Here is a 12,241-nt window from a genome sequence, read left to right as displayed (position 1 = left end):
GACACGCGATAGACCTTTTCGACTGCTCGCGTTGGAGCCTTTTATAAAATGAATTGCGCGTCGTTTCCGCCTGGAACTTTCTGATTATTTGTGCCACGCGTAATAAAACGCTAGCCTAGCATATCCGACGGCCGCGACGCACGGAGGGGCAGGATGCGTCCATCGTCTAGTTCCGCGTAATTTCTGCGGGCAACCAATGGTTCGCCGTGTACGCGAGCACCGCATACGGGCGGTTAAATGCCAGTAATTGTTTGTTATTCCGTCGTATGTTCCGCAAACGGATTACACGAATTACGTTCTCCGAGAGAGAGAGAGAGAGAGAAACGCGGGGACGACGTAGCGCTCCATTTTTCTCGAAAGAAACCGCTTTTTTTTCCGGGTCTCCCCGGGATTCTTTATTCCATCAACATTCGTTAGCGCGATCGCGTCGGCGGAAAGATATTTTTCTTTCTTTCGCCGTCTCTCTTCCTTCCCCTCCCTCAACCGGCAGTGACATTCGAATGGAACGTCTCGCATGCATAGCGAGAGACTTATCGTCAATCAATTTATTGAATGAGAAAAGACAGTTCTGGAAATAAACGCAACGCGCGCATCGCGAGACGTTGAATAGAATGCCATCGGGAAATGTACACGTGGACGTTCGTAATGACCTTCACGCTCAGGAAAATGCGCATGACGTATCGGTCTTTCTGTCACAGATTTCCGGTTTCGTCCGGGCCAATATCGAGCCGGCCGGTCTGATCGACCAGCCGACCAACCGACCAGCAACTTCGCCGGCTTAGGCGCTCGTTCGTCGCTCCGGCAGTTACCTTTCCGGTTCTATCTCGTGACGTATAGTTCAGACGTCGAAATCAATGAGACTTTGAAACGAGGAGCGTGAAGGAACCGAACGTGTATAAGCGAAATGGGGATAAGGTCGAAGACGAGGAGATCCTTCGCCGCGCGCCAACCGCGCGTAAAACTGCTTCTTTACAACTCGGGCTCGCGGAAGTTTTAAGAATGGCATCACGGTCGATTGATGACGGCAGTCGCTCGCGCCTTCGAGCTTAGGCTTCGTCGGCACATGCCGTGCGTCAATGTATGCAGATTAAAAATTTTATCGCGCGCGAAAAGTTTAATTAAGCGTCGTTTAATTAATCCTCGCTACGTGGGGTGTATTCACCGCCCGAGCGGCCTTTGAGCGAGGGGTGTATTCACACCCCGCTAACCTTCAGTCAACGTAAACGGAAGGTTAAAGATATCCTTTATACGTCACGCTGCATATAATGACGTCAGTGTAATCTTGTGTTTTTATAGTCCAGTTTTACGACACGTGCCACAGCGTCCTGCATCTCGTTACGTAAAAGTACCCTAGGACCCTTGCGTCACACTCCGCACTCGTTATCTTTTTTCTTTCCTTTTCTTTTCTTTTCTTTTCTTTTTTTACTGACATCATCAACGAGAGTTTCATTCATTTTACGGATATATTAAATCAGAGAAATTACGTCAAAATCTCGCGTCTAAAAAATCACGAGCGAACACGGACTCCCTTGCGCAGTCACCGTGCCAGAATCGAAGCTTGTAAATAGGGGGCTGCGCACAATAAATACACAGTAGAAAATATTTTGTATTTATATTAAGCCGGCCGTTGTTAAAATTCTTGTGTTGAATTTTTAACGTATCTAAGGATTAATTTAACATAACGTGATTATGTTATTTTGAATATTTTGTGTTAAATTGATATTTAATATTTCTTAGTGTTAATATAACACAATTTAGGAGCGAATAAACAAATAACATAAAAGTAATGTAGCTTTAAAACATCAAGTACAAGATAAATGAATAAAACGTACGTGTCAACATATTAGAAATGTTAATTTTACTGAAGAAATATGTTTCCATATTTAATTTCTAAACTGGATCGAGATGTTACAAGTTTTTTTACATAATATTTACGTTACTTTCTAACATATTTATCTTGTGTCAAATTAATACAAAAATTTGAATGGACATGAGATATATGTTAATTTTAACACAAATTTTCCAACTGTGTGGAATAGAGAACAGAAATAGCTGAATATATTGAATAGGGGAAATGTATAAAACATTCTTTACGCAATGTATTCAACCGTCCCTTATTCTTTACTCCCCGTTCCCTATTCCTTTTATCGCGCGCAGTCCCTTAGGCGCCACATTTATGTCAGGCGACTAATTTTTCTATATCGGCTTAATTGTTTCTCCCCTTCAATTGCCTGGATGCCTGCGTAAGCTTTCGCTGTCGCGCCTGTCCGCAGAAATAAAAATAAATCCGCTGACATCCGCGAAACGCATTCCCGCCCATTGACTTTTGCCATTACTTCTAATATTCTCTGACAGTGTATTCTCCATTTTCCCGTTCTCTCGCATGTTTATTCCGAGTATTAAAACAGAGAGAGAAAGAGAGAGAGAGAGAAGAGGGATTTCGTTTCTGTTTGCAGACAATTCCGCGGTGATACCGCGGATCGATACACACCACTTTCTCTGACCACTCGACAGCGCGCTATTTCCATCTCGCTTTTGACATTGAATTGAAACTCGCGCGTTTCCCCGAGGAAACAATAGACGAAGCCACTCTATACGAGCGAGCAATGCGGACAAAACCTAGATACGCGGACCAAAACAAGGAATAATAAGATCATTTAGAAACTGCCAACTGCGACGCTTCTCGTAGATTAATTTATTTCGACCTAAATAAACGGTAAATTTAAACGACAAATTATTTAGCGTGACTTCTTTAAATGTAATTCAGTTGCACTTTGCGAATCTCTCTCCTTGAACCCGTATCAGATTACGCATTGGAAATAAAAACTTACGAATTAAAGATTAGAGCTCTACCAATCGGATAATTTTAATTTTAATCAGTTTTGTTTCGATAGGTTGAATTTTAATCTACAATTCGCAATGTCCAATGTATATATCGGATTATATATTATACATTGGACATTGCAAATTGTAAATTATCTGATGTATCTACGGTGACTACACGTCCTTTATTGCAAAAGACAGTCCTTTATTTCAGGTAGCTGTTCTTTAGATTTATTTTTTTAATTCAATTTTCTCCTTTATTTTAACAATGTTACGAGAAATTCTTTTCTAATTAGTTTTCTAATATCTAATAAATCTAGAATATTTTACTAATAAGCGAATTTTTTGAAACGCAAACAACCAATAAATTTAGATTCATGCAATTTAATTTGTTTTGTTGTTTGTTAATCATGCGTGCTTTTTATTTGTTTTTATAAAAATTATTCAGATTAAATCCGTTTTTATTCTTGGAACCTATTTCAGATTTAAATCAAGATTAAGAGTTTGTTCCAATATAGTTTCAAGTTATTAGAAAATTATACGGTATCTCATTTTAGTATTAAAAAAATTTCGTAAAACGTGCAACCTCGTAACAATCACAAACTGATTTGAAAACATGTAGGACTGCAAAATTGTTAGATTTATCCTTTACATTCTCCAAGAAAATGTAGTCATTGTAGATGTAAATTTATATGACAATCTAATTGAGGTGTAATCCTGAAAGCAGTTTTGCTTATTTGTAAATCTTAGAAAAAGGTAAAGAGGAAGTTAACACGAGAGCAAAGTTAGTCTACATTTAAAAAAGAATGTGGTAATAGTTATCAAATATTGAGTAAAATAATACTAAAATAAGCATTCGATATCGGAAATAATTATATTCCTTTAAATATTTAATATTAAGAAACATAATAATTTAGCGAATCGAGTTTGATACTTACTAAATATTAAAAAAAAATAAAATTATTTTAGTTATTTATATTACAACAAAATATTTAACTGGCATAATTTCACTCAACATATGATAGCTATTACCAAACTCTTTTTCCAGTGTAGAATAATTGTTACATCAGAACGCGACGCTTGCTATTATATTGCGAGCTAGAATAATATCTCTCAACAATTATCGCAGGTCATCCGGCGTCGTCATCATCATCGTCGCTCCGGCGTAGCTTTTTCAATCATCGCGCGCGTTTCGATGCCACCGCGCTACCTCCTCTCCCGCAGCCCTCAAAGTATTATCGCAAAGTGTACCGGGGAACACAACCAGCCGTATCTCCCGTGTTTTGAAACGCTTACAAAAGGCGCCGCCGCCGTGGAAAACCGGTACGGAAAATGTCACGGCCTTGTCACCCGATGCCGAGGCGTACGATCGCAGCGCAAAATATGCGGTATATCGACCTCTCACGATGGATGCCCCGGCGACACGCCACGAAGACGACAAATTAACGCGGCAACAGGCTGACGAAATTCGACGACCGGATTTTGCAGAAGGCTTTCGACACTCGATACTCACCGACGCGACGCGGGCGCAGGACGCGGAAACGGCATCGGCAGCGCGAAACGCTCAACGCGGAGGCGAATGCCTGCGATGGTGGTTTAGATTATTTTTTAAGTGGGCGTAATATACGCGGATACGAGGCAGCATCTGCGGTGCAATTTACACGCGTGCAACGGTGTTAGCGAAGCATATCGCTGGAAAGGCCAGCTGGCTCTTCTCCCCTCGAGTTCCGGATCAGTATTAAGCGTCATTTTTCAAATGTTGTACATATATGTTGCGAATGTCGATACAACGTAGAGAGAAAGAGAAAGAGAGAGAGAGAGAGCGCGTAGGCTAACGGTGATCAAGCTCTCGAAGTTACAATCTGCTGCGAGTATATCGCCACTCAGTGCCTTTTCCGCGTTTCTAATGCTAAAACGTCGCTCCGGTTAGTTTACCACAACGCGAACGCTAGATCTAGGCCCTGCGCACAATAGAGAAATATCAGATATTAGGAAGAGGAATTACAATTTTTAAATCAGTTTTCTTAATGAATACTAAATGTTACGCGCAATGGATACGAATAAGACGTAAGATATAAACGTGCACTCGTAGAAGATTTTTAGATTCAATACTATTACTCTTATATGTATCACAAAATAAGATTGATATATAGACAATCATAATTATCATTGGGAAGGAAATATTCTTAAATGGAAAAATCCTTAAATCTAAAGTAAAATAATTTTGATACTATCCCATCAATTCGCTCAGATAGATTTCAATTAGACAATAGAAATTTGTGAATTAACAATAATAGATTGGTCTTCATAAATATTTCATTTCATACATTGAGAGAAATATTTGGTGAAATAGACCAAACGCTTAGTTAAGTAGTGATCAAATAAATTTTAGAATTATAATTAAATATGTAGTTGTTTTGACTAAACAATCAGTAGCCTTAACCAAACAATTGTTTTTATACAACTATAAATGGTTTGTTAAATGTAACTTTTTGGTATCAGTAACTACAAAATTTATTTTATCACCATTTAACTAAACGTTTGGTCTATCTCACCAAATATTTTTCTCAATGTATCAGCGATATCTCAAGCGGTTAGTCATCGTGCGTTAAAACATCAAGCAAATTCTTGTTCCAAATATAAAAATATATAAGCTAAAGTTTATACGCGTTATTCTTATCTCAAAATAATAAGTCAATTTCATTTAATTCGATGGAGAAGAATAGGAATTATAGACCTCCTCTTAATATTACTTTATTTTCATATTGCACAAGGTTGCAATAAGATTAAATGCATCAAGAATATTTTTAGCTTTGTTATTAGAAATCTTTTCTAACAAGATGTTGTACAAGATACAACGCGTCTTACTACTTATTCATAGTATTCATTGAGAAAACTGATTCTAAAATTTAAATTTATATTCCTAATATCTAATATTCCTGTATTGTGCGCAGAGCCTAACGTTACAAGGACGTTCCTCTACAAAGGAAAAGAAGGAAAAATAATCCGTTGTAATTTTCGTCTCGTAATAATCTTTCCAATAGCGAGAAGTTAATTGAAGATTTAAAAAGGGACTTACGGACGCGCTTGGCTTTAACTTCTGTTTTAACATGCCGCTGAAATAACGCGAAATAACGAAGGCAAGTGTATGATGAATTAAAAGAGCAGAACTGACGGAATAAATTTACATTTTAATCGCTCCTTGCAAACGCTGCTGGTGTCCGCTGGACGTACCAAGACGGATCGCCACAGCAAAATTGCGCAAGGTCGAGAAGCTATCGAGAATGGAGAGGACTGGGGGGAGGGGGAGGGGAAACTTTGGAAACCGAAGGGAAATCGTACTCTCGCATGCCGTGTGGCCGATATTACAAGTGTCTCGTAATTAGGAGGCGCGCGCGTTACCGCAAAAGTCGGTCGTTTCTCGAAATCTTATGTGACCATCGGTGGCGCGCTTCCGGTGCGCTTTGCCCCGCGCACGTACAAAAAAAAAAGTCGCCACGACTGCACGAAGCTTCGCTGAAACGCCGTTTGTAACCGCATTATTTTTTCAACGAATCGCAATGCATAAAGCGTAATAATGATGGGCGTACCGTAATCGGCACGTACGCGCGCGTAAGTGGGAAATGCGGCTCGTTGTTTAGAACCTAGCGGTTTTCCGCGCCACGGTTCTCACACGTGACTGTCTGTCCGCGGTGAACGCGTACGTGATAAAGCAAGACGCCAGGATAATGCGCGTATGAGCGCATTTCGCGCCCGATTAGAGGCTAATGCCAAGGTCCCTAATGCCAAGGTCCCTCGTCTGTCTCGCTTTATTAAAGGGTGAAGTCATCTTTAGAGCGGCACGAGGCGCGTACTTTTTGCATTTTTACGCGCGCCAATTCAATATCTCTCGATAAAAATCGTATAATGATAATTTACCTTCATTAACTATCACTCAATAGCATGGGCGGCGACCTTTGTGGGGTGTGTGTGGAGTACTCCACACATGAGAATTTTTCATGTGTGGAATTCCACACATGAAAAAAAACTAAAACTAAAAACTTATAATATTGATGCACTTATAGATGAGTTAATTATAAAAAATAAAATTTGGAGTACAACGTTCGTTCTACAAAATTAAATTTTTTAAATTTAATTTCGTAGAACAAACGTTGTACTCCAAATTTTCTTCATTAAGTTTTGTTTTATGTTTAAGTATGTCTCAAGTTAAATTATAAATATTTATAAAATATTTACAATTTCGTTGCTTATTATTGTGTATAATTTTTTATGATAAAGAGATTTTAATATGAAAATTAAATAAATTCTAAAAACTTTTTATCTCCTCCTTTCCCCCTCCCGATCAAATTGTCCAACTCCACACATGGCAAGCCGACAAGTCGCCGCCCCTGCTCAATATTTCGGTTTTCCTTTTTAGTAACGTTCATTTAATATAAAATTGTAAGAAATAATAAAGTATCGGAGTTACAAACAAGAACTGTCGCTTCTCGCTTACTCGGAAAGAATAATTTTGCTGAAATATCCAAAAATTTAGCTAACTACACAGAGAAAAAGATTTCATTGGAATTAGTATTCCCATTTATTTGACTGAAAGTTGTTTCATTGAAACAACATATGCTTATACAAAACATTATTTGTTTGAATAAAAATGTTGTTGTTTCGTTCAAACAACATGCAATATCTGATGAAAATAATATTAATCGTACTTATTGATTCAAACATTGGTTTGTTTCGACCATTCCAAATAAATTTGTTTGAACACAATAAAATTTATTAAGTCCAAAGTAATCGTTTTCTCTGTGTACAGATCTGAAAATAACTTTTTATTCGGATTTTATTTTTTCTTTTATGTTGCATCACCGAAATAATTATCTAGAATGCTCAAATATGATGAGCATTGCTGCAAAAGGTTTCGACACTCTAGCAACCAGCTCGAGCGGCCTGTGTAATTATTTTTATGGTCTAACGAAATTATTAGCAGATTTGTATCTAGCTAAATTTTAGAAACCTTATTTTAAAAAGACATTTTTTCTGTATATAAATGTTATTCAAAAAGCTGAATGGCTCAAAGGAGTAATTTGTAGTCTGCGTCTTAAAAATTAAATAATATTAACGAAAAATGATGTATCAATCTTTATAAAAATAATAAAATGCAATTAACTTATTCTAATATACGTAAACACCTTTCGTCGTAGCAAAATAAAACTATAGTCATCTTACAGCTCGGTTTGTAGTCTGAATAAAAATTTATCCTCTTATCGCACTCGAAATTATTAGAGCTTGATTTAAAAAGAAAGTTAATCTGCTTGATATCGCGGTCGTTTTAGTTTCGAGACATTGTTACAAAACGAGCAACGTGAAATTCTGCGTCTCTAGTAAGTTCATATTTTATTCGATGTTACTTCATGTATAATTTGTTTTAATTGTATGCGATTGTACCTCATTAACAACAAGCACAAAATTCTGCTTGAACCTTAATTAGAGGCTAATTGTCTAATTAAATTCAATTCTGAAGATACTGAAATGACGCTCGGGGAAATGTAAAAGCCCATAACCGTTATGAAGGAATTAAATAGAGGTGATAGCTTAACATTCTGAAATTAGTGAAAATTCCTTTTGAAATTTCCAATTACGTATTCCAAGCGTACACACGGATAGATATGATTCTTATGCTAAGAAAAGCGATTAAGCAACTTTTAGTTTTAAATAATGATTATCTTTGCAAAGAATATTTTTTTTATAATGATCTTAAAATATATTTACTTGAAACAAATAATATTTACTCATACTAAACTTTTATATATACACAGAAAAATATACTTGAACAACAAGTAAATATTACTTATGTCAAAAATTTCATAAGTTTACATATTCGCAAATCTATCATAAGTTTTATGATAACCATCAAATTTATTCAAAATATATTCTGAATTCTGTATAATTTAATACTTCAATCAAGTTGAAAAAAAATTTGCTTATTATTCTTTCCTCTTTTCGATACAATCCTATAATATTCTTCGAAAAAATAAAAATTTTTTTTAAATATATAATAAGTTTCATAAAATTTTTGATGAATATATTTTAAAGAAAATATTCTTTATTAAAAATATAAGGTTACTAAGAAAAAGAATAATCACTTTCCTTGGCAGTAAAATTGAATTTTTCTGTTTTTATTAAAATAATAGTAAGTTTTGAATATAAGAATATTAACAATAAAGTTATAATCGTCAGTGTCGAGAAAAAGCGGAAAAGCGAATGATGCCAGATGACAATACTGCCCATTATCGCCGTGTGTATGTCGATAATAAATTTCGTGAGATAAAGAGCGAACAGAGGTTTCATCGAAGGGAAAACAGTTTTTTTTTATCGAGACTTACTTATTGTTAGCATAAAGCTTTGTCGAAATACAGCTAATCTAAAGTAAACGTACCCGTTGTGTGATATCAAAAAGCCGCCGGGTGCGCGCGATAGTGATCGTCGGCCAGGACTTTTACCGCGGACATGCAATACACGCGACGCTATTGATTAAAGGTAAAACTCGAGATTTTTTAAAGCGAATTTACTGCTTACGGATCAATTACGATGCTGTGGGCGAACCGACTGTATCGAGATGAAAATGTGAAGGCCTCGCTAAGCCGTGTCGGTCCCTTTGAAGTTTCGTGAAAAAAAAAAAAAATTGAGTCACGTGTATATTTCTGTAATCACGAAAAGTCACGGGGAAAATGATATTCCTCGTTTATTGAAACCTCGTTCACGTTCCCCAACATCTTTCGCTGCTGCGTCCGAGAGAAGAGAGTCTCTCCTCCTCGCTCTTTTTGCCTCTCGATGTCCAAAGAGAGAGAAGCGCAAAATTGCTAACTCGCTTAACGTTAACTGGATGTTTACGGCCTGCGGTAAAGCGCAAAAATCGATAGGCCGAGCAAGTGTGTCGCGCGCGAACGTGGACATCCGCGTGTGAACTTTATATTTATCGGGAAAACTGGCCGATTCTCGTAGGGACGCCGTCGCCGACGACGACAACGTTGGGACGGCGACGACGGGGCGAGGCACGCGATTCTTCGATTAACAATTAAGTCTACCGGAGCGGTACGAATATTTGAGCGGCACGGTGACGAGAGAGACGGGAGATATTTGCGCCGAAGAATCCGCGCGTGCATCTCAGGCCCGAAGAGATCTCTCGTCAAAGGGTTCGTTCGCGTGTCACAAATAAGTCGATCTACAAGCGCATTCTTATCGCGCGCGAGACTGATAGACGACGGCATTCCAATTACGAACGCTCCGTAGATGTAGATACGAGGCTATTCGAAACGTCTCTTGGCAAAAACCGTTTCGGGGAGCTGCAATAATGTCGAGATTGTAATACGAGAGCGAATTCCTCTCGTGTCTCGTAGAGGAACTCGACTGGGGAGCGGAGGCACCTCGGCTCCGGAATTAAAATCCGAGGGTTTAGATTTGGATTTCATAAGTCGCGATGTAGCATTATAAAGCAAGATGTTATATCATATTACAATATGAAAAACGGCTACGTACGTTATCCGTACAAATATGTTCTCGTGTTCAATTACTTTTTCACCTATTTAAAATGTTTAACAAAAAATCTCTGAAAATTTATGAACATACTTTCAAGTTTCAAATGTCTGTGCTTCGTTTTGGAAAAAAAATTAATTATAGTGCAATTTAATTATCTTTCGAGAGACTCTCTTCTCATACACGAATAGAAATCAATCGGATACAAAATACTCATATTTCTATTGGAAAGGGTGTTAGAGATTTTTACATCTCAACAGCGAGAAAGTGAAGCTCGACCACAGTAATTTTCCCTACTGCTCCAGAGAATTCATACCTGTAACTTTTATTTCTCTTTAACTTTTTTTAAGAAAATATTCAGTAAATTTATGTATACAATGCTTTCAAATACATAGAAAGAACAATTTCGTTAAAATACAGATTTGAAAATTATGTTAAATTATGCTGAATTGTTTAAAAAATTGTATCAGATTTTTAACTTGGTTGCTAGAATGTCAAAACTGTTTGCAGGAACATTATCATGCTTCAGCGTTCTACATAATTATTTTGATGGCCCAATAAAACTTTCTGATCCGTATCTAGATAAATTTTTAGATGCTGTAGTGAAATTGTTCTTTACGTTAATACAAGTAGAACAATCAATAATATACAATACAAAATGTTAACAATAAAGACTTTTAACTGGGATGAAAAATCACTCCAGGTGTTTGCGCTATGAAAAAATTAGGTGAGAAAAATTAGGTGACTATTTCCAGATTAAATTAAATTATGGAAAAAATGGATTTGCCAGAGTATGTAAAAGTTTAGTTAAATACAAAAAATAATTCCATATTGTACTATCAAAATAACTATGTACACAGCAAAAAAAAACATTCTTGTTTTGAAATATTAAAGTGAGATTACGCGTGCGTATACTGAAAAAAAGTTATTAACTTGACTAAATTTTTTCAATTTGATTTTTCTTTAGCTCAACTATTTATGTACTTAACTTAAATACACAAATGCTTGAACTGAAAAAATTTAATCGAGTTAAAAAATTTAGTCCAATTAATAATTTTTTTTCTCATTGTAACATTAGATAAACATAACTTGCTTGCATGAAGAATTTTATATAGTTTCAAGAAAAATATATTCTCATTATACAATAATTATTTTCATAAAAGGAAAAAGTATCGGATAGAAAATAATAATTTCTTCAAGATCTAGAATTTTTTAACAGTATTATTAGCAAAACAATCATATTGTACTTTTTAGATGGCTGTTATAATGTTCAAAGAAAAATATATTATACTGAAATTTGAGATTATCAAATTTTTTTTAAAGAAAATTAAATTATAATATTCTACTATTAAATTATAACACATAAGCAAAATTATCATTGTTTAATAATGTTTTGCTTATATGTAAAACAATGATTGTTAAGTAGAATATATTAATTTTCATTTAACATTAATGCTATATATGTTTTTTTTTTATATAGGGCTCAAACATGAGCAATGCTACAATAAGTTGATATTCTAGCAATTAGCTTGAGCATTGTACAAAATTAAACAATCGTGTGGGATGCCCAAAATTAACGCTCAATCACTTTTAGATCTGTATCAAACCAAATTTTAAGATACTTCAGCAAAACCGTTCTTCCTATGTAATATTAAAAACTAAAATAATGTAATACGGTATTGTATTAAAATTCTCTTGAAACGGGATTTCTCAAAACGACCGCGTTCCGTGCTTTCCCTCGAGTTGGTACACGTATACCGCTCGTAATTTATGCACGTTTCCTGTCACGCGTGAAAAGTAATATTTGTGCAGACGTTATAACGCCAAAATTGAATCGCGATGATCGATACAACATTGTATTAAACACACCGTTCAATTAAAAGAAATTGAT

At 36.0% G+C, this 12,241-nt stretch overlaps 1 protein-coding gene across 1 annotated transcript in view; it reads right to left on the bottom strand.

The window, feature by feature from the left end:
* LOC105200765 overlaps positions 1–12,241 on the bottom strand; it is a 29,444-nt gene that overhangs the window by 15,970 nt on the left and 1,233 nt on the right. The window lies entirely within an intron of this gene.

Source organism: Solenopsis invicta, chromosome 2 (genome assembly GCF_016802725.1).
Source record: "Solenopsis invicta isolate M01_SB chromosome 2, UNIL_Sinv_3.0, whole genome shotgun sequence".
NCBI classification, from domain to species: Eukaryota; Metazoa; Arthropoda; class Insecta; order Hymenoptera; family Formicidae; genus Solenopsis; species Solenopsis invicta.
The sequence above is the reverse complement of the archived record's forward strand: the minus strand, read 5'-3'. Positions and strand labels throughout refer to the sequence as shown.